This window comes from Pleurodeles waltl, chromosome 5, assembly GCF_031143425.1.
Source record: "Pleurodeles waltl isolate 20211129_DDA chromosome 5, aPleWal1.hap1.20221129, whole genome shotgun sequence".
In the NCBI taxonomy this organism is placed as follows: Eukaryota; Metazoa; Chordata; class Amphibia; order Caudata; family Salamandridae; genus Pleurodeles; species Pleurodeles waltl.
In genome coordinates, this window is record NC_090444.1 from 232,924,389 (window position 1) to 232,948,582 (window position 24,194).

General features: G+C 44.3%; 1 protein-coding gene across 3 annotated transcripts in view; it reads left to right on the top strand.

Annotated features, from left to right (window-relative positions):
* Positions 1 to 24,194, top strand: part of BICRAL (BICRA like chromatin remodeling complex associated protein) — a 602,600-nt gene that overhangs the window by 83,489 nt on the left and 494,917 nt on the right. For 2 of the 3 annotated variants that reach the window (XM_069233969.1, XM_069233971.1), the window contains exon 2: positions 6,976 to 7,112. The gene's annotated coding sequence lies outside the window, so the exon portion shown is untranslated. Of the gene's footprint in view, positions 1 to 6,366; positions 6,453 to 6,975; positions 7,113 to 24,194 lie in introns of all 3 variants that reach the window. The other variant, XM_069233970.1, reaches the window with a different exon arrangement.

Below are 24,194 nucleotides of genomic sequence, written 5' to 3' on the forward strand. Positions count from 1 at the left end.
CGTGGGCTAGAGTGACGTCCTCGTCGACGTGCAGAGACTAGGAAGAAGATTTCCGTCGAATGCTGGCACCATGGGAGTATTCATTAGGTGAGGAATCCACAGGTAGCTAATGTATCCACCAGAAAAGTCGTTACCGAAGGTAAGTAACTCGTTCTTCCTGCACAAATACAATCCTGCCTATGTTGGCACTAGGCAGCAATTGTGCGCCAGCGCAGGGGGAAAAGGACAGAAATGTACTGTATTTCATAAATACGGTCCATTCCTGCCCTTTTGTATTGAGTGTGGAAGTGTAGCAAGAAGACTTGCAGCTCTGCCCCATGTCAATTCCTAATAAATGAGGACCTTTGTTTTTAGCCAAACCCTTGACCATGTCCCCATACTCACCGATCTTTGATTTGCTAAACACTGTTTAATATTATTTCCTCACAGTAAAAATGATTTGCTGTGCGAAATGGGGATGCTTATTATTGTTGATGATGAGGGGTACCAGGTTCTAGAAATTTTTATCAGGAGGGGGTCCTTACACCTACATTTTTTTAAGAGGGGGTCCCGGCATCAAAAAGTTTGAAGACCTCTGCACTAGATGAATTTAAAGGCACAGTGGAACTCCAAACCCTCTTTTGTAAATGTATAACACACTCAAAATAGCGCTAAAAAGGCAGGGCATTTCGAAAACCTAGTCTAATGCATAAAATATGAATGGCAATCACACAGAATGAGAAAATAAATGAATAAATGCAACAATTCATAACAAGGCCAGCAAAAACAGGATATTTATTCCTAAAATGCTTAGCAAGTTTGTAGCTTCCTAACACTCTATCGCTACTTCCAGGTGCAATTCTAAATTTTATCAGAAGCAGAAAATAGCAAGCTTATGAATCATGTTTCTTGAGTTGGATTACACAGCGTAATACCTTCTCTCAGTGAAATTAACTCCATATCTATTTTCTGTCACAGCTCTTGCACAGGAACAATAAGCAGCGCATGGCTGAGGGTCACTCCTCTGCACTATTCCCGGAACAGCGAGTGACAGAGGTTGGTTGTTGCTGCAAGGGCGGCCCCCAGCTGCAGTTGCTCCCAAGGACTCCACAGCTTCCATTCTTCAAGTCTAACAATACTTTAGAACCTTCCTAAAGGTAGCTAATCCCACACCCAAGCCTAGACTTATCATTGCTCTGCCAAGACCTGTGAAACAGGGTTGAAAGGGTGACCAAGGCGGAAGGGAGACTCTCTGAAGTAGAGGATGCAAATTAGGCAAGCTGTAATGGGATGGGGCCTCTGTCATGCAAACAAATGTACTCTTCTAGTACTCCTGAATTCCAAAAGTAAGCAATAAGTACTGTAACATAAGTCATTTGCAAATCACTAAAGATACACCTGCTACTCAGTAGTACTACAAAGTTCTGATCTACTCCAGCCAAGTCTTTGAGTAAGTGGCACACCTCATATGACAAATTACTGGTCTTGTAAGGGAATAACATACAAATCAACGAAGGCAGGAAATAGGACTACTAGCACACAGCCCAGTAACCCCCCCAAAATATAAACAATAAAAGCTGGTGATGTTACTTTAAACCTTGTTGGCACCTATATACACCACAAAGTACAGTTGAAAAAGATTTTTAGAAATAAAATAAACAAAATAAAATAGTGTAAAAAATAAACATAAATATTACAGCATTATACACACCCATATAGGTTAGATTGCACAAATTTAAACAGTAGTAAAAAGTAGTGATTAATATGAAAATGCAAAAATATTTTATAAGTGCAAACATTGCAGACACATTGCGGGTTCCGCTCTGGCTTCAGTGCTGACTACTGTTCCCGTGCCTCTCTGTGTTGCAGTTCATTTCACATTGAGGCTGAGCTGGCACTGGAAGAGGAGCAGTTACCTATAGCGGTCTCGGACTCCGGGACAGCTTAGACCCCATCAAAGCCATGCTCCAGTCCATTTGGAGTGTACCTACAGCCAATCCTTTTGACTCCAATACCTTGCCTTTACCACAATCTAGGGCTCCTACTTAGCACCACTTTATTTACATCAGATTCTGACACTACTGACCATGATGAGGGGGAAGAATTCTCCTCACAGTACAACAGAGACAGTTGTTATGTTGAATTGCAGGATGCCAGTGGTTTGGACACTTACCCAGATACCAGACTTGTCTCTACCCTGGTCCTTCCATAGAGGAGAGTGCTTCTTTTGCTATGGTCATAAGGCAGACTGCAGATATTCTTGATCCGCAGCTTCCTACAATGGAGGTCAAAACTCGCATTTTGATGGAGGTTCTTCAGCCTGGCCAGGTACCTGTTGAACGTCTCTTGCCATTCAGGGAGGCCCAAACAAATACCTGCTTGGACACTTGGGCAAAGCCATGCCATGCTCTGCGTCAACAAGAAGGTAGCTCACCACAACAGACAAGCACTGGCTGATCCTGACTTTTGACCGCGATTGAGCCAGTGGCTGACTCCTCTCCCTACCCCACCACAAGTTAACGGTGGTGATGGATGCATCACCACTCGACTGAGGAGGCCCTCTGGGAGAGTTGGAGACTGGAAGTGCACCGTTGTCCAGTATGGCTTCTTACCCTGAAAATGGTCTTTCTGGTTGAGATAACATCATCTCCTCGCATGACTGAGCTGCAGGTGCTCTCAGGCCATTCAGCCTTACATGACATTCTTTCCAGGCGAAATGGTGTTGATAACTCAAGCTGTATTTCTGCTGAAGGTAGTAACAGCTTTCCACGTTGGGCAGGCTATCACCCTTCTGACATTCTTTGCCCAGCCTACACCCTCGAAAGAGGAAAAGATTCTCCATGCTTTGGACCATAAGAGAGCCCTCAGTTTCTGCACTGATCATAGCAAGGACCATTGGGTGGGCGATCAACTCTTTGCAGGTTTCTCAGGAGCAAAGAAGTGCAAGACAGTGTAAAAAAGAATCACCTCTAGGTGGATGGGCCTCTGTATAAACTGTTTTCTGTGCACTAACTAAGAAGCTACCACCTAAAGGTTCAAGAGCTCACTCCATCTCTAGCCAAGGCTGCTGCTTCTGCACTAGCTCGCTGCATGCCTCCCCGCGATATTTGGTAGGCTGCTATGTTGGCATTAGTGCACACATTCACAAAGTACTATTGCCTTGACAAGGAGGTACATTGGGATAAGGACTTTGCCTGTTTGGTCCTACAGGACTATATGATAGAGACGTCTGGCCACAGATTCCTTACCTTATAATATTCCTTAGGCGTCAGACTGCTTCTGGACTTTTTTTTAGCAGTACCCCAGTGCTCCTGCAGGTGGCGTCATTCAGCTTTGCACCAGTGTCTTCTGCGCTAGAAATGACTTTCCTATATAGCCGCCCCCACACGCTGACATCAGTTCTTTCCTTTCTACACCAGATAGTGCTGATCTGTGAAGAGCTACCCTCAGTCTTTTTTGACTGCCTTTTTCCTCGACTTTTGTTGAATCATTTTTTTAAATATTTTTTTTTCTTCCTGGTGTGAAACTGTCCCCAAAGGAACCATGTGCGTTCAAACCATGCTGTGCCTTTCACAGGCAGATGTCCATGACACATCTACACTCAGAGAGACCAGAACTCCAAGAAATGTGAGGAATCACGCACCGTGCACCAGAAGGCACTAAGGGAGGGATCTCTCAAGCTCCTCACCACCAAACGTTGGATGACTCTGCAACGCTAAAGAACCCGGTCATCCGAGTTTATTGATTTGTATTTAAGCTTCCTTGGCTTTCTTTGTTTTTACTTTTCCTTTGTCACACTAAAAATTTCACTAAGGGGAAATCTGTTGATGAAAGAATGCTGTGGCTGGGGAAAAGGAAGAGGGAAAAAGCATTGCCTCTGTTTGAGCTATGAAAGGTCATCTGTAATAACCTCAAAGACAAGGAGATGTTCTTAAACTTCTGAGACTCACTAAATTCATTAGATACAAACGAGAGGAAGAACTTTTCCTGAAGTAGTATACCCAAAATGTAACAGACTCCCTAGCTTATATTTGTTCTTTCTTTCTTTCCCTCTCGCATCATGGGTGACTGGTGACGGAAACTTCTCACCTTACAACCTAATCGGTGAATGAGACCTGGGAAACAGCTACTAACCTAACCGCGTTGTACTGGGGCCTTACCCACCATCCACTTACCACAATATTCTCCTGTTTCTCTCAGGTTGACCCATCTTGTGAAACCGACTAAGAGAACAGAAGAGAAGAGGACCAGGTTTACAGCGCAGCAAGGCTCCCTACTAATCCTCGAAGAGATGACCTCAACATAAATTTATTGGGTCGATTTATACATAGAAAAAAACTCTATATACCGCTTCTGTTCTCTCCTCTTTCTTTAATAACGTCATCATACAGAAACCCGATAAGCCTTCTAAGCCATATTTCCGCCCGTCCCTCCACACTGACATACTACTATAGCTTGTACAAAATATGATTAGGCACTCAAAAGATAAACATTATTTTTGCTGGTAATAACACCATCTCTGAATAGAGCAGGAGGGTCCACTCAGATTCAGCATGTCTAAAGAACCTCATAGAGGACCTACTAAAATTGCTGGCATAAGGACAAAGAACACCATATTGGAAGTCTCTGTAATACAGGGTATGCTATCCTTTTCAAAGCTATGACATAAGACCCCTCCTGTGAATCACTGAAGATAATACGACAAACATATTTAATCAAGATAGTCTGCTTGCCCATAGATACTCTAACAACATATGTCACTCTTACCTTTCTGTTCACCCCAAAGGAAATCAAAGTTAGAGATAGGTTTTTATAATACTGCTGACTTTCCATTTCCAGTTGGGCAATTGATGTACATACTTTGGCGTAAAGGAGGTCTTAACTATTGCCTAATGTAATTGAAAGGGTGCACAAGCTTCAGTATAACCTTTTTAGCAATGCCCATTTATGTTTCATTGATTTTTTTCAAGTGCTTTCCTGGGTTTTGGCTCGACACTCACTTTTGAGCAGCAATTGTGTGACTTGGTCCACACATGTCTGCATATGCCTACAGAACTGCTTGTACACATTACATGGCATTTTATTCTCACGTCTGACTATAGATAACAGTGGATACTCTTTGAAGTTCTTGTTGATGAAGCTCTGTCACAATCACATCTAAGGGCCAGTAGAAACATAACTGACACGTGGCCGAACACGTTGCAGTTGCAGTGCTATATGTTAGAGACCAATGAATGTACTTAACCAAATCTATGCCTAAATCATGTTATCAGCAGAAACTAACTGCGTGCACAGATGTCAGGTGATCGCCTGTAGGTATGCCTTAACTGGTGCAACATACCAATTAAAACACAACTTTTAAATTCTTGACGACTAAAGTTAGATACACTGCTAAATTTACCAATAATAGTGATAATTATGCCAGTGGTTATAATTAACCTGTGCCCCTGCTGCAATTATGGTAGTTACATGATTCTCCTCAGTACCCAATGACTGAGTGGAACATACAGGGTTCCTTTTGGAGGTATTAAACCACCTGTTTTGTTGTTGCTTTATAAAGGACTGTCATAAGATTCTCACTTGTTGGCTCCTCAGGGACTTTTAGGACTGTTGTACAAAATGATCCGCAAGGAACAGCCCATTCTAGGAATATTCCTTTGCAAAGCAAGCCTGTGGGTTGCATTCAGATATTGGGATAGATGCAAATGCTTTTTATTCCAGTCATGAAATCCCAAGTGATCGATGAGTTTTGGAGAGAATCTTTGCTAAAATAATCCTAGTACCTCCCGCTCCACTGTGATATGGACCTGAGTGGGATGAAGGCCTCTAAAGACATTCTGTCCCCGCATGAGTCAATGTCTGGCTGTATTTAGTTTCCTATTTGTTGACACAATAATTCATTTTTGGCCCAGGTTTAGTTCCTATGTATAAGTTCTAGATTATTGGCTTGTGGTAAAATTTACTGCTGCCGCTTGTTGTATCCTTTGTACTCTTTTCGAGCATTACCTCAGCAATGTTTTTTTACCAACATTCTGCATATATTAGCCTCGTGCCCTAAGTTATACAGCCAGGATTTATTCCTGAGTCTTCCAATGGTTTAAACTCCACCTACTCTGTTTCTGCTAAACAATTAGTACAACCTGTTGAAAAGCAGGTACTGCAATGAAAGTGTGTTTTCTTCTCTTCTTTTTCTTTTTCATCCAGTCCACCCTTGTATCCCCCGCTCATAAGCTCTGGTCTAAAAACATACGGACAGCCATTAGTGGAACCCAGGTGGCATGTTGGGAAAGATGTGATGTGTGAAATGTATGGCTTATGGAGAGATATTTGTGAATTTCGCTGCCGTTTGCAAGCATTAACCATACAACATGCTTTTTTTGAGGACAGTTTCTGTTTCAGTTATCTGCAATAAATTTCCTGACCAACTGCAATGGATGATGTGCAAGATCTAAGTGCATTGTCTTGCCATAAATGTAAGTTATTCCTCTTCTTGCTTTCAGAATCACATGCACAGATGAGCCCATGCAGTTTGAATCTTACCTTAGTCTTTCTTTTGGTATGATATGCCTAGAGAGTTGTAGCAGGTAGAATCTTTCCTATGGCTCTCTATTTGATAGAGACTCCTAGCCACAGATTCCTTACCTAGAATTTCCCCAGACATCATACTGGATCCAGAAGATTTTCAAGCAATATTCCTGCGTGCTGGTAGGTGGTGTCCTTCCTTGCATAACTAGATACATTTGAATGCATAATTGCATTCATTTAAATCAAGAGCGCTATATTGCATCATTTGGAGACTAGTAAAGCTATTTTCTTATATATTAACAGTACAAAGTAGGCCATAATGTTTTTTAGATTTAAATTTTATGCATGTTATGTCTTTGAGCAAAAATGCATGACATTGTTGTAATCTGTGTAGTGTGAAGATTTCGTAACAGGTATACTTGACAGCAATATGTTAACAGACATCTCAGTAAAACAAATATTTATTTTTAGATAACTTAACCCTGAATCCAGAATGGAAGAACAGCTGGTCTTCGAAATTTACTGGTGGAGCGTTGAACAAAAGTTACAAAGCTGAAGACTATTCAAACACGCAAAATGAAATCAAGAAATTTTCCTTAAATTGTTAGGTATGTTGTATATTTCACATGTACAATTTGTATGTTAAATGTTTTCCTTAAGTGACTCAATTTTCAGGAATGAATGCAGGGTCTAAATCATGCCAACGAGCCTAGAAAACGGTCAAAGGGAGACGTGGTCAGAACCTTACACTTTTTGGGGCGTATCTGAAGGACGTTTACAGCATTATGACCTTAATGTGAAAAGCTTTGACAAATAGGCATGAGGTTTGGCTTGACATAGTGCATTCGCACATTCAGATTAAATCTATTGCCACTAGTAAAGACATATATCATAAATATACAGTTTCTTTTAGGCACAGGCAACGCACAAAAAAATATCCAGACAAGCACTTACAACCTAGCATGATTACATATATAGACATCACACCTAAAGGCAACCGTCTACAGCTTCCGGTATGCAGATTGGGTGTACCCTCGATAGGAAGTGTAATAAGGCTTCGATCTGATGGTTAAAAGAAGGTAATCTTTGAAACCCCTTTCCCGGTATTTAAACAATTAATAACAGTGGCCCTGAGAACATAATCCAGAATGTATGCAATTACACACCATCACGCTATTTGCGCTTCTCTAGAACACAACTGTTGGCTGTGCGCAGATTTAAACGCACTTGCTAAGGTGACAAAGCCTTTTCAGTGAAGGCGGAAAAGCTCCGGAATGAGCTACCAGGTCACATACTACTTGCCCTTTCATCACTAAGGTTCAGAAATGCTTTGAAGATGTGGCTTTTCAATAACTAGGACATGTCAAGCTGACCCACAGTTGGATGACAGCACTCTGTGTGTGCTTTGATGCGGACGCTTCCTACTTTGTGTTGATTTAAGGCTAGGACACATTCGAAGGTATTTTCTGCGCTTTACAATTCTTGTAACATAAACACAACATAACATTTTGTTAATCCTTCCTGTGTTCATTATCATGCCTGTTGTGCAGTTTGGGGATCTTAATTAAGGCTGAAGTGAGTTTGTTTACCAATGTATCTCTGACTTTCACATGGGGGATGTAGGAAAACTGACTCTGGCTGCTTCATGCATTTATCCTTGAAACAAATATTACTAGTTGGCAGCATATCCCATTGATTGAGTAGGTTTAGAACGGTTTGGGTGAATTCAGAGGGAAGCACTGGTATGTTGGGGTCAGTTTGGGTGTGGGATGGGTCGGTGTAGGAGTTGGAGCAGCGTCACAGTTGCTCCAAGCATGACAATTTCAAAAATTGACCATGCCATCGGAGATTCTTAATGTAAATACAAAGATCAAAGCCCTAAAAATGGAATGTCAAGGGTTTAAACAACCCAGAGCATCAAAGCAAGTGCTTACTTGCTTAAGCCACTATGGGGCCAACCCTGCGATAGGAGGCTCATCAATCACAGCAGATAGAGCGTGGTTTTGCTAAAATGTGTAGTGCACATAGATACGTTTCTCTTCTTAATCTAGTGAGGTACCGGTTCTGATTAAGAAGGGTTCCACTAGTGGTGCACTGTAACTGATGCAGAGAATCTGTATGTTATGCATGGCTTCCATTGTTCCATAGTGCCTCTGTGATTTACACCAGATTGTGAATCTGGTAACCCACGGCTATGATGTAGCAACAGCTGATAACAAAACTCGTAAAGCACTGTTACTGTGTCATAAAGGCTTTAGGCTTTCCAGGCCACATTGATAGTGCTCTCTGAGAGCCTGTCAGTGCAGATTTGCTTGTCCGCTCAAAGCAGAAAAAACAGCTGCTATATGGACAGGGAAGGTTCTGGGGGCTTGGTTAAGGATAGCAGGTACAATTATTTATCCACAATTGGGTCAGGAACAAGTAGCCATGTTATGTATGGCTCCTCCACTTCTCCATTTTCTTATGTCATCTTTTGTGATTTTCACACCAGAACAGATCATTTCTGAAATAACCATGTCCTTTGGCAATCCATGGTATTACATCATTAATACCATGTGAAATGATAGCATTCATACCAACACTTATGACGTCTCAAATTACATGATTTGTGAGAACACAGTGCATTGTAAAGTGGCGAGTTATAGTTATGTAGGGTAGCGAGTAAAGCAACATGACTGTGTAATAATAAAGTTTTCCTAACTATAACCTAGCTTCAACCTTTGTTTTTTTTTTCATGAAATTTAAATGTTTTTTATTTTTGTAATAAAAATGTGTATCAAATTATAGTGTTGAGTGCCATTTAGTTGAGTGTTGTTAAGGGGAGTGTCATACAATATAATGGAGGACAGCATCATAGGGTGTAGTATGGTAGAGTGTAGCGTTGTAAAGTGGAATATAGTGTAGTGGAGTAGAGTTGAGTGGCATAGCGTACAATGGAGTACAGTGTTATACAGTAAAGGGGGGCTGGTGTATCCAGTGCTTAATTTGTGCTTGTTGTTTCCGGTGCTGAGCACCAGCACTTATTTTTGCGGGCCAGGGCTTATTCTTCTGCCTCACACATTCGCTGAGAGCTCTTGTAGCAAAAGACACATATCGGAAAGACGGAGGAAGAGCAAAGCGAAAAAACGTCACAAAGTTAGAAAGCAGAAAGCTGCGAGAGTGAGCTGGAGGGGCAGGGTGTGTCTGTAAATATATGAAAGAGGCCGTAGATGTCTTCAGGGTTACTATGGAGTTCGCACATTTAATTGCAGCAGCTGCATGTTTCAGAGGAGAGCTTTGAGCACCAGCACCTTTTTTTACAAATTAAGCACTGGGTGTATCATTGTCATAACACTGTTCAGGAGGCCATTGGGCAGGCTGGGGCTACTGTGCTCAATCCAGGTGGTTGAGGCTTTTTTTACTCCTGATGTCCTGGGGTCCACCCTACTATGGATCACACTCAGCTGGGTCAAGCGCCCCCTTCTGCACCTGACTGTCAGTTAATAACTTTACACGAGCAGTCAAGGTTCCCTTGGAGGGGAAGTGTACTTACAGTTTAGTGACCATGACTCATACATCAACATCTAAGCATCTTCTGTCCTCTGGCATCCTCCAACACGAAACTCCCCACACCTTGGTTGTAGCAGCTCTTTCATTTCATGGGCAACAGCTCGGACCTCCGAGATTCATGGGAGTGAACTGAGTTCACACCTGGATGTCAGCCACATTGATACATGCATCAAAGGTTAATCCTGGGCCCTCAACCCTACCCTTTATGATTCTCTTATTAGCCCCATCTCCCTGTTCCTGGGATTTATCCAGGCCCCTTCCTTGTGATCTGTCATTGAATAAAAAAAAAACTTTGAAATGCACAGGGAGAGCCTGGCTCCCCGTCTGGCTGCTTGTCCCACCCAGCTTACATAAATGCAGCAATACACAACTCTGTCTGTGGGGACTCCTCATGTGTTTACCACAGAGGCCTGGGCTTCCCAACATGGAACCCAAAGTCCTCCGTGTAACGTACCAGTGCAGGCACTTCTTTACTAAGTGTACATTCACAACACCCTCTAATGTTTAGTTCTGTTGTGTCTATGCATCATGCTATCAAGCACATGCACTTATTCTCTGCATACTGTTCAGTACTATTGTCTCTCTGTACTGCACCAGAGTATGCCACTTTAAACACACACTGCCAGCGCGCACACATTTACCATGTGCACACTGTTCTACACTGCAATCTGTGTAGTGTATGTCTGTTATGCGTACTCACAGGCATCCAGCACATGTTTTCATCAGACATGCACTTCCAAATCAATCTGATGTAGGCCAAGGGTGAGCTAATCACACAGCAGGTGAACTTTTAAAAAGCTGGGTGAGCTTGTATGCCTCACTCTAGTGACACAGAGCAAAAACAGATCTGTTTGCCAGGACTGATGACTACATGGTATGCTGCCACCACAGTGCTTGTGCTGTTTAACTCCTAGTGAAGCCAGTAGCCTTCCACCAGTATGAGGGTAGCGCTTTGGGTGCCCCTCCCAGTCCAATAAGTCTGCAGTCTGTGAGACAAGCCTATGTCATGATGCCCACGCATGATCTCTGTTCCCGTATGACAACAAGTTAGCATTAGGGATCCAGACAACAATAGAGTTGGGCACTCAGGGCACGGTAACACAACTTCACCATGCAGGCAGACTACTTTTCAGTCCCAACAGTTGTATAGTGAAGTGGAGTATCGTAAATTGGAGTTGTGTGTTGTATAGTGGAGGGGCATGTCATACAGTACGGTTGAGTGTCTTACAGCGGAGTGTCAGCGACTGTAGTGTCATGGAGTATAGTGTAGTGGACGCAAGTGTCATTGAGTAGAGTGTCGTACTGTGGCATAAACTGGATTAACGTGTTGTAAAGTGTAGTAGCACAGAGTGGAGTTCAGTGGATTATAGTGTTGTTAGGTGCAGTGCTGTAAGGTGGACTGTTGTACAGTAAAGTGGTGGAGATTCTTGTATACTGTAATGTCACAGTGGAGTGGCATAGAATGGTATGTCGCACATTGAACTGTGGAATAGAGGAGGAGAGTGTCGTACAGTGAAGTACTGTGTCATATAGTGGAGTGGCCTGTCATAGAGCGGAGCGGAGTGGCATGTCCTAAAATGTAGTTGTAAGGAAATGCCTTCCTTGGCATGGTTACCCCCTGACTTTTTGCCTTTTGTTGATGCCAGTTATGACTGAAAGTGTGCTGGGACCCTGCTAACCAGGCCCCAGCACCAGTGTTCCTTCCCTAAAATGGACCTTTGTTCCCACAATAGGGACAGCCCTGGCACACAAATAAGTCCCTTGTAAATGGTACTCCTGGTACCAAGGGCCCTGTTGCTAGGGAAGGTCTCTAAGGTCTGCAGCATGTCTTATGCCACCCTGGGGACCCTTCCCTCAGCACATACACACTGCCTCACAGCTTATGTGTGCTGGTAGGGAAAAATTACTAAGTCGACATGGCACTCCCCTCAGAGTGCCATGCCCACCTCACACTGCCTGTGGCATAGGTAAGTCACCCCTCTAGCAGGTCTTACAGCCCTAAGGCAGGGTGCACTATACCACAGGTGAGGGCATATGTGCATGAGCACCATGCCCCAACAGTGTCTAAGCAAAACCTTAGACATTGTAAGTGCAGGGTAGCCATAAAGAGTATACGGTCTGGGAGTTTGTCAAACACAAACTCCACAGTTCCATAATGGCTACACTTAAATCTGGGAAGTTTGGTATCAAACTTCTCAGCACAATAAATGCACACTGATGCCAGTGTGGGAATTATTGTAAAAATACACCCAGAGGGCATCTTAGAGATGCCCCCTGAATACCAGTCCGACTCCTAGTGCTAGGCTGACCAGTTTCTGCCAGCCTTCCACAACCAGACGAGTTTCTGGCCACATGGGGAGAGTGCCTTTGTCACTCTGTGGCCAGGAACAAAGCCTGTACTGGGTGGAGGTGCTTCTCACCTCCCCCTGCAGGAACTGTAACACCTGGTGGTGAGCCTCAAAGGCTCATGCCTTTTGTTCCAGCACTCCAGGGCATCGCAGCTAGTGGAGTTGCCCGCCCCTCCGACCACTGCCCCCACTTTTGGCAGCAAGGCAGGAGAGGATAATGAGAAAAACAAGGAGGAGTCAGCCACCAGTCAGGACAGCCCCTAAGGTGTCCTGAGCTGAGGTGACCCCTGCCTTTAGAAATCCTCCATCTTGAGATTCGAGGATTCCCCCAATAGGATTAGGGATGTGCCCCCCTCCCCTCAGGGAGGAGGCACAAAGAGGGTGTAGTCACCCTCCAAGACAGTAGCCATTGGCTACTGTCACCCAGACCTAACCCCCCCCCCTAAATTTAGTATTTAGAGGCGACCCTGAACCCAGGAAATCAGATTCCTGCAACCTACACAAAGAAGAAGGACTGCTGACCTGAACACCCTGCAGAAATGACAGAGACGACAATTGACTTGGGCCCAGCCCTACCAGACTGTCTCCGGGCTCAAAGATCCAGCACATCGATGCTTCCAACAGGGACCAGCGACCTCTGAGGACTCAGAGGACTGCCCTGAAACTGAAGGACCAAGAAACTCCAGAGAACAGCGGCACTGTTCACCAACACAACATTTTTGCAACTTTGAAACAACTTTGAAAGAACTCTCCCTTCCCGCTGGAAGCGTGAGACTTCTCACTCTGCACCTGACGCCCCCGGTTCGATCGCCAGAGAACAAACACTGCAGAGAGGACTCCCAGGCGACTGCGATGATGTGAGTAACCTGAGTCGACCCCCCTGTACACCCACAGCGATGCCTGCAGAGAGGATCCAGAGGCTCCCCCTGACCGCAACTGCCTGGTAACAAGGAACCCAACGCCTGGACCAAGCACTGCACCCTCAACCCCCAGGACTGAGAGGAACCAACCTCCAGTGCAGGAGTGTCCAGCAGGCAGCCCTCTTCCTAGCCCAGTCGGTGGTTGGCCCGAGAAGCCCCCGTGCCCTGCTTGCATCGCCTAAGTGATCCCTGGGTCCCTCTATTGCATCCTATAGCAAACCCGGCCACCCCTGTACTGCTGAGGGTGTGTTTTGTGTGCCTGTTAGCCCCCCCCCCCAGGGCTCTACAAAACCCCCCTGGTCTGCTCCCGAGGACGCGGGTGCTTACTTGGCAGCAGACCGGAACCGGAGCATCCCTGTTCTCCATAGGCGCCTATGTGTTTTGGGCCCTCCTTTGACCTCTGCACCTGACCGGCCCTGTGTTGCTGGTGCGGTGACTTTAGGGTTGCCTTGAACCCCCAACGGTGGGCTGCCTATGCCCAGGACACTGACTGTGTAAGTGCTTTACTTACCTGAGAAGCTTAACCATACTTAACTCCCCCAGGAACTGTTGATTTTTGCAGTGTGTCCACTTTTAAAATAGCTTATTGCCATTTTAACCTATACTGTGTGTACTACTGCTTTAATTCAAAGTTCCAAACTTACCTGTGTGAAGTACCTTGCATTTTATGTACTTTCCTCAAATCTTGAATCCTGTGGTACTAAAATAAATTAAGAAAATATATTTTTCTACATAAAAACTATTGGCCTGGAGTTAAGTCTTTGAGTGTGTGTCCCTCATTTATTGCCTGTGTGTGTACAACAAATGTCTAACACTACCCTCTGATAACCCTACTGCTCGACCACACTACCACAAAATAGAGCATTAGTATTATCTAATTTTGCCACTATCAACCTCCAAGAGGAACCCTTGGACTCTGTGCACAGTATCTCTCACTTTGAGATAGTATATACAGAGCCAACTTCCTACAATCGGAAATATCGGAACATCAGCATTAAACATCGAGTCTATAGTATCTAAGGCTTTCACTATGCCCCTGGCGGCCCATGGAACGGCAGGGCCACTGTGGGGGTCTCACCGCTGCAGGACCGGCGGTGCAGACCGCCATATCATGACTGCTGCTGTTCAGCCAATGCCTAACTGCTGCATCCCCGACCGTCCCGCCACTTTACCGTGGCCTGCCGGGCTGGATATTTCCACCAGTAGCCCATCTGGAGTCGGGTAACCACCAAGGTTATTCCTACTAGGGACACTGCCAGCATATTCCTGGCAGTCTCACTGCCACAAAATGCTGGTGGAGAGTATCCCAACGACAGGAACTTGCACGTATGCACCCACACAGACACACCCTCAATCCCACATGCACTCACAACATTCACTCCCCTAGATATGCATACATACCCATACACATCACACACGCAAGCATACATTCACCATGCCCCACCCCCTCCCTTCAACTACATACATACATACACAACCACCACCCCCTCACACATCTTCACACAGCCACAACCCTCACCACATGCACACCCACCATATACACCTACAGACATACACTCACCTGCACCCACTCACTCACACCCCCTTGCCCCTTACACATTCACCTTTGCACACCCCCACCCCTGTCCATATGGGTACACACATGCATCATCACATTTACACACAGACACACACACACGCACAATCACTGCCCCTCCATCCCCCCCACATTCATGACACGCATACACACACTAACACACACTCATTCACACACCCCACCTTACAGACAACACTTACCTCGTCCAGGAAGGTTCTCCTCCGTGAGGGGGCCGGACCTTGTGCTCCCACCACCGGCACCACCACGCAAATAAAGATCACCACACAGAATTACTGGTTGTAATTCTGTGGGCGGTCTTTTTTTTGGCGTGGCAGCAGTGGAACTGCCTAAGTGCCGCCGACCGCCGTAGTGAATGCTGCCTGATATTTGACCGCCGGGTGTGCGGATTTCCTGTGGCAGTTATAATATGGGGGCCAGAAGACCGCCAGCACTGGTGGTCTTGCTGCGGCAGTCTTGGGAAAAGACAGCTACAGTCATAATGAGGGCCTAAAACCTCTGTTCAGAAAATGTTTATCTTGGGGCAATGCCAAAAGATATGAGCCAACATCCTTATGTCTCCCCAGCTGCACCAGTAGCTGTCTGACTGGTGCAAATAGCAAATCTTATCTATACGCATCACTTTATTCATTGTTCCCCTCCCTGCCGTGTTCCCTGCTGTTTTGCAAGCTCGGGTGTTCATATCCCTCCGTTCGTCATCGCACAGTGTCTGTCCTGGAAGGCAGAATCCTGTTTTGGTCTGACAGAATCCCCCCGTCATCATAATCAGTACACAGGCACTGCTCGGATGAGGTGTCTAGCAACCATGGGTTTGAACAAGGGCTGCCTTGCTCAGTGCCTAATATTGTAATATATATTCTTCTCTGATTTTGGGAGGCCATAAATTGCTTTACGTTGTCAAAGTTTCCTGCGGCATACCATTGTTTTCAACATAGCAAGGTATTTAACTTCTACAGCTGGTGTGAAGTCAGAGTTCCTCGGAACTGGTGACTTGGGAGATGGGAATGTGAAGAGCAGATAGTACATATGGCCCTGGTGATAGGAGAGGAACATAGTCCAACCCTTCAATGCTTTTTGTCCAGCCATTAGGCTTTCTTGATGGGCAGTTTAGGCACTGATTTAGCAAGAAAGTACTACTGCTTTAGCACTCTACTGCCTGGTACAGCTGTGCTTACTGGCAGTTTTGAATCGCCGTGGAAGACACAAACCTACAGCTTCGTATGGAGCCAGTTACAGTCTTCTCAAGAGCCTCCCAGACCAAACAGAGTTGTCAGACCACAGCATTATAGCCTTCTTGTGCTTTTTGTGTATTTGATCAAGTACAGGTAATTTTGTTTGTACTATCTCCACATTGTCTACTTTGGATGAAACTGTATGGGACTTGTTTGATCAATCTAGGGAGTATTGGCCCTAGTCTGGAAGCCAGTATGTATTTAAATAGATTTGCTTTGAGATTGAGACTTGAGATCCGTCTATACAACCTACATAGCTATGGGTCTTTCCACAGTTTAGGGGATGAGCTAGATCACTGCCTCCAACATTGAAGTTGTCACAGAACCAGCATCTAGGAAGAAATCGAACCGCGGTATCAATTAGAGCTTTCATGGTGCAAATGGTTTTGTAAAACAGAGAGCTATATCCATCTAGGCCAGGGTCCTTACCAGTTTTAAGTTGGAAATACTGTAGATAACCTCTTCATGTATAATGGGGCACCCCAACAGAGTGCACTGATTTGGATGAGAGGGCACAGTTACCTCAAATGTGTCCTGACGCTGGAACCAGAGTAAAAAGAAAATTGGCAGCCTCAAAAAAACTATGATGTGGAGAAAAACAAGTTTTTTGATCCTTCCAGAATGCACGGAGCTGTTACTGAAGTGGCAAGTACAGAGGAAGAGAATTCCAAAGTTTTGCTAACAAGACAGAGAAAGCACACCATTTGGCCCTGGCATACCTACAAATGGACAACAGACTGCCTGACAATGAGTTTTGATAGAGAGAAGGTTCATTAAAGTGTAATTTTTGATGAAGATATCTAGGTCCGATGAAAGGCTTTGAATATCAGGCATAAAGATTTAAACGCAATTGTTTGTGAGGTAGGGAGCCAGTACCGAGTCTACAATGCTTCAGTTGTAGAAGATCTAAGGGGACGATCCGGGCTGAGGCAGGCAGATGCATTCTGTATATGCTGCAGAGACTTGAGAGTGTATGCATGGACACTCAAAAAAGGGAATTGTAACAATCCAGACGACTCAGAATAGTTTCCTGAATAACTGCAGATCTAGTATGGTGCAGGAGGTGAGGCAATATCATACAAAATAGTTGTAAAGTAGAAAACAAGTAGATGTAAAGTTCTGTGACTTGACTATTTAAAGATAAGTCATGATTGAACATGAAGTCTAAGTTCTGCACAAAAGAGTTAGGGTGGGCTCTTGGTCTAAATAGACTGGCCAGAAATTGTCAGGTAAGAGGCTGTGAGAATTGTGGCATGGAATGAACAACATCTTTATGTTCAGTATTGCGCTTGAGGGAGTTGTGGCTCATCTATTCTACCTCTTGTTTCATACAGATTGGGAGGTTGGAATACTGTAACTGAGAGTTATCATCTCTTAGACCTGTCAGCCTTATGGTGGTGTTTCCCAACCCTTTTGCCTCTTTACCTCATACTTTTGCTAATTTAATTGTGTTGGCCTTAGGACTCTGTTGACCAGTGCTAAAGTGAATCTGCTGTCTCCCCTAAACATGGTTTGATAGGTACACCCACAATTGGCATATTTAATTTATTTATAATTCCCTAATAAAGTGCACTACATGTGTCCGTAGCCTGTAAAGTAAATGCTACTAGTGGGACTGAAAGCACTGCTTCTGCCACCTACTCAATAAGCTGTTAAACACATCTCAGGCCTGCCATTGCTGAGCTTGAATATGCAGTTACACTGTCATGTTGACTTTGCATTTAAAACTTCATGCCAAGTCTTAAACACCCATTTTATTACATATGTCACTCCTAAGGTAGGCCAAAGGTATCCCATAGGGCACAGTGCTATGTAGCTAAAAAGGTAAGACATGTACTTTTCAGTTTTACATGTCCTGGTAGTGAAATGTCCCAAAATTCGATTTCCATTGCTGTGAGGCCTACCTTTCTCATAGGTTACCATTGGGGACTGCTTATTACATTTAATAAGCTATAACTCGTAATTGAGGCGGAGTAGATATGCCATGTTTAGTACCTTTAAAAACTGTAACAATAAATACTTTCTAATAGTAAAGTTGAATTTATTGTTACAATTTTGCAAAAGCCACTTTTAAAACATTGGCATTTTCCTGCTCTTAACCCCTTTGTGCCTGCAGCCTGTCCCCAGTACATGTCTGGGTGGACTGACAGCTGGGACTGTACATTCCCTCTAGGCAGACACACACAAAGGTGTCACTGATGGGCCATCAACATCCTAATTGCCCATCCTGGGCAGGGTGGGAGGGAGGAGCTGACACTAGCACCTGAATATGCAGTGTCCTGCTTCAACACATTGGGCTGCATACCCCCTGTAGTGGGTCTAGAGCCAGGGCAGGAAGAAAGGACCTCTTCCTGCTTATAGCAAAGATTCTGTGCACGAAGGGGAAAAAAGTTTGTCCACTTCATTTTTACATAAATGATGCCATATTTCTGTCATCCCCATCGTGGATAGCAGTTTATCAGAGTTTTTACTCATTGTCTCCTTAATGCCTTGGCCTTAATGTCTCTCACATGGTCAATAATCACATTACAGCCTCCCACAGTCGTTATTTCACCTTGACCACTGAGAACAATGTGCACAATCATAGATGTGAGAAACATATTGTGAACGATGTTTGGGGCCTAATTGCTAAATATAGTTAATGTTGCAAGACCTATTTTGAGGACCAAGTTCCGAGACCTGCCTTTTAATGTTTAGACTGACCTGAGGTGAAGAACTGCTGGGGGGACTAATGGAATCATAGTCTAATCCAGTCTTTCTTTAGCTGATGTATTTCTTGTAAACACCAGATATCACTATTTGAGTCATGGATGAGATTCAGTATCACCCTACATTTTGTAGGAACTTTGAGATCTTTTGTATTCAGACTAATACATTTCAGGGAGATAATTGTAAATGTTAAGCCACAAAAGGCAGATATCGCAGTGTACCACTAGCTGTGCACGGATGTCCTCTATGACAGAGGGAGGGCACAGAGTGAAGTCTTCCCAAATACATACAAAACACCCAAAACCTGCCCCCAAAACAGAACATGAAATATTCAGAGCTATGAAAATATACAAAAGAACAAAATGCATAGAATAGTTTGCTACAGATTAACCTTACCCTACTTGTTCGACAAGGTATTAATTACTGACCCTGCAGGCCCTACTCCAGAGGTCTTCAAACTGGGGGGCGGGCCCCCGTAGGGGGACCTCTAGTGATCCAAGGGGGGGCGCCAGACTCTGGCCAAAAGAAGCATTATACAGATAAAAGGCACATATTTTAGGCATAAGCATGGTATTGCATTTTTTAAAAGGTAACAGTACTTAACTGCAATGTTTAAATAGATCTAGACATATTTAAACATTGCCACCTTTATAAAATAATCGTGAAAAATTCTGAGGGGGGGCCCACTGATTTTTATTTTTCAACTGGGGGGGCGCGGCATTAAAAAGTTTGGAGACCACTGCCCTACTCCATCACCTCAGTGTTCCCCATAACATGTGTCCAATTATAAGCTGCAATGAATGGCTTCATAGCTGAAGGGTGTATCAGGACTTTGGTTGGGAATTGGAGATCAGTCAGTTTCCCTCCTGTGGGTTTTCAGTAGAGTGATTGTCCACGATTAGGTACCACATGACGTTCTCCCTGCCTGCTTCCATGTTGTCCAGAGGCAGCTTGTGTGTCTTAGAATGGGTCTCTACCAGTCACACTGCCTTTTCACTGTGTTGCCATCTCCATATCAGATGACCGTCTCTGCCCCTGTTATCGTTTATATTCAGGAGTTGTGTAGTCTTTTGTAGTGAACTTATGGTTTCCCTTGCCCATAGTAGTGAACCCATGTGAGACTGTCTGATGGGGCCTCCCAATCCGACACCCCCATTATTGCCCCCATCCAATGCATATGATTTAAATGCATGGGTTTCTCATCTGATTCACCACGATATGTTGCAAAAGGTCCTTAACAAAGCACCAAGCTGCACCTGACAGTCATTGTCCCGGTTGAAGTTGTCGTCAGGTAAGTCAAAGAGGTCTTTGACTTCTCTGCGTCTATCCAAATCAACAGACGAGACGAGGGACAACACAACCAACTTGCTAGGCAAAGTGATTTCTTTGTGGGTGGCCCTTCGGCTCCAAGTCTGGCTGAGGACTTTTTCTCGGGAGGCCAAGCATCGCTTATGGAAATGCTATTTGATGGCATCCGTCTTTTTGGAGAAAAGGCAGATTCAACGCTAGAGCACTGAAAGGACTCTAGGGTTTTGGACAGGTCCTTCGATCTCTCTATGGCTCCTTATCATCCCCATCCTGCCTTTCGCCCCTTTTGTTGCCACAGAAGGGATTTTCAAGCCAGCAAGCTTTCATGCCATTTCCCAAAGACCACGTGGGACAGGTAGCCATAGGTCAGGCGAGTCCACCACTCCCCCAGCAGCCACAGCCTCCAGGTCCCTTTATGTTGCCCTCTTGCCATTACAGGCATACAGGGGGGGGCAGAATATGCCATCACCTGCTCCACTGAAGGTCAGTAACATCAGACTGGGAGCACTACAAATCGTACAATGGGACTATTACAAATTGTTGTGCTTCCCTTTAACCTCACCAGCACACCTCAGGTGTTCATTAAGTCTTTAAGGAGATGGCAGTGTTTGCTGCACACCTGTGGAGGTCTGGGGGTTCCAGTCTTCCCCTAACTTGAGGATTGGCTGTTGATAGCTGAATCTTCCCAGGCAGTTGTCTCCCACCACCAGACTATGCCAGACCTCCTGCATTCGCTGGGGTTCACTATCAACATGCCAAAGTCACATCTAATTCCCTCTCAGACGCCCCCTTTCATCAAAGCTGCTCTGAACACAGTGAAGTTTCGGGCTTATCCTCCCAAACTGCGAGTTCAGGATATTCAGGCTATGATACTAATGTTTTAGCCTCTATCCTGGTTTCGGTGAGACAGACTCTGAGGTTGTTGGACCTCATTGCCTCCTGCATCCTGTAAGTGACACATCCTAATAGTGAGCATATGTAGTCTCTGCAGTGGAAGTTGAAATTCGAGTGGGCGTAGCATAAGGGGACTCTCTCCGACATTGTGCAGGTCTCATAAGTAACTGTAAAAGATCTGCACTGATGGCTGACGAACTGTGAGTGGGTCAATGGCAGACCCGTCTTCCTTCCTCAGCCAGAATTGACTGTACTGAGAGATGAGTCACTCCTGGGCTGGGGCGGCCATCTGGGGGAGCTGGAGATCAGAGGACTTTGGTGTCCGGCGGACTTTGGGATCCACATAAGCTTGTTGGATCTTTGGGTATTTTGCTTGGCATTGAATTCCTTTCTACCTTACATCAAGGAAGGGCTACTGCGGGTGTTAATGGACAATGCCACCATCATGTGGTACTGCAGCAAGCAGGGTGGGGTTGTAGATCCTTTGTCAAGTGGCTCTGCATTTCTGTGTCTCTGGACATGGCTGGAACACTATGGCATCTTCCTGATGGTTCAGCACTTGGCGGGCTCTCCAAATGCCAGGGTGAATGAACTCAACTGGCGATGCCTAGCGGTTCACAAATGGCATCTCCATCTAGAGGTGCTGCAAGGTCTCTTTCTAGAGAGGGGAGACCCCTGATTAGAGCTGTTTGCCACTGCCAAGAACGTGCAATGTCAGCAGCTCTGCATAATGGAGTTTCCAAGGTGGCTCTCGCTTGGAGATGCTTTTCTTCTCCAGTGGAGCTCCATCCTCCTGTACGCCTTTCCACCAATACCACTCCTGCCCAGAGTTTTTAAGAAGATAAGGAACAATGGGACCCAAGTTATTTTTGTGGCTCTGGATCGGACATGGAGAGTCGGGTCTATCGTGCTGTTGAGCATGAGCATCGATCCTCTTGGTCAAGCTACCTCTACGGGAGAACCTTCTGTTGCAGCTACAGGGGAGGGTCCTTCCCCTCAACTGCCACACCCTCCACCTTCATGCATTGATAGTGAGTGATGACAGCTGACAGCTGAAGCCTTGACAAAGTCTTGAAGACGAAACACGTGTTGGCTGTTTTGCTGTATGGACTTATTGTTACATTCAAACATCCTATTGTAACTCTGACCATTTATCACCATCTGGCTGCTCTGGACACATGGTCATTTTGTACAACGCAGTCTTTTGATTGAGATTTCTACTTTCTACCTGCACTTATAATAAATATCTACACATCATCTTACAAGAACTAACTTTCTATTTATTCTCGAACATTATCAGGATCAGGATTCATGCTATTGGTGTGCCCTGGCCACTCCTTTTTTCTATATGTCAAAATATATTAAAGTGTTAAGTGTGGTAATTGATTTGTTTATGAAGAATGGTTTTCCAGAGGAACTAGTAACTGTTAATGGTATCCAATTGATGCCTAAAGAAATGAAAGAGTTTTTGGTGAAGAATGGTATCAAGCATATAAGGACTTCATTGTACCATCCCCACAGTAATGGTCTTCTTGCAAAGGTGAATCTAGTCAATAAACATTAATTACAATTGGCTTTGGTGAAGAGTTTAAGTTTGAAATATGTAATAAAGGATATGTTGTGGGCAATGAGAACTAGTCCACACATTAGTACAGGGATTTCTATTTTTTCTCTATAAAGTGATACAGTTGCTGGATCCTGTTTGAACAAGGAGTGGAAGGGAAGGAATGTATAGACATGAACATGGTGAAGAATGTGTTAGATTGAAGAGTAATGTCAGGAGAGGTATTGTACCAAGGCTGGACAAAGAAAGAATTATGTGTAAAAACAGGATTATGTGAGAGTAAAAATTCCCCTTCCATTCAAAAAGGTCACTCCAAATCTTCTCTTGTCTTAGTTAAAGAAGTGAAAGATTAGGTTGTAGTTATTATTATTATTGTTATTATTATTATAGAAATGAATAGAATGCATGCCTACCCCACGCTGTGAAAATAAGCACACAGTCCTGTTAGCAAGAATTTTAGTCAATTGGCATAAGCCAAATTTTAAAAAGTCTCCTAAAAGTAGTTTGATTACATTCCCTTCTCAGTCCGCTTGGCAAGTATTCCACAATTTAGGGGGATATATAAGAGAATGATCTTCCTCACCATCTGGCCTTATGGATCCGGGGGACCTTCAGAAGACCAGTGAAGGAAGACCTTAGGGTCCTATTTGGAGTGTACAGAGTAAGAAGATCCCTAATCAGCTTTGGCCCCTTCTGGGTGACTGCTCTGTTAGTCATACACAGCATCTTACATTTTACTCTTTCCTCCACTGGGAGCCAGTGCAGCAAATCTAGAGCTCCTTTCCCTGAGGCCTGAAAAAATGGTCCTAGCCGCAGCTTTTTGGACCACCTGAAGTCTCTTTAGAACTGATTTAGGGGAGCCTATGTACAGTGAATTTCCATAGTCCAGGTGTGACAGTATTAATGCCTGGACCACGATTCTTCTGGAATTAAGAGGTTCAAATCTTAGCAAAGTAAAACATGTACACATCAGTTTTTTTTACCTGTGTTTCCATTGATAGGGACCTATCCAACCACATTCCTAGACTTTTTATGGGATTTGTAGGCTCAAGAGGGGTCCCTAGGCTCTTAAGCCAATTTAATGCAGTCGAAGGATTGCAAAGGGAAGCATTATTTCCCACCATGAGTATCTCCATTTTGTCTCCATTTAGTTTCAGGGAGCAGTTTTCCATCCATTGGGCAGCATTCTCCAGGCAAGGTCCCAGCCGATGCTGGGTACCATTATTGGTTCTTGAAAATGACAAAGTATGGAACAAAAGTTTTGTGATTGTGGTGCCAAGGTCCAAAGCTGAGTATATATCTGAAAGATTGGGGCTGATACATCCAATACTTTCTCTATTTGAGTCGAGGATCAAATGCCCCCTAGCTGTCCAAAAAGGAGGTTTTTATCATCGAAATTCATGGATTATGTAATGTAGTTTGTCATTGATTATGGTAGTTGTGTAAGGTAATGTCATGTTTATTCCATTTTATTTGGTATTTCATAATATGCATAGATTAGAGTTATATGGTGTGACATGCAAAATACATGCTAAGGTTGATATTTTCTGTTGCTGTTTGGAGGGAAAGGGC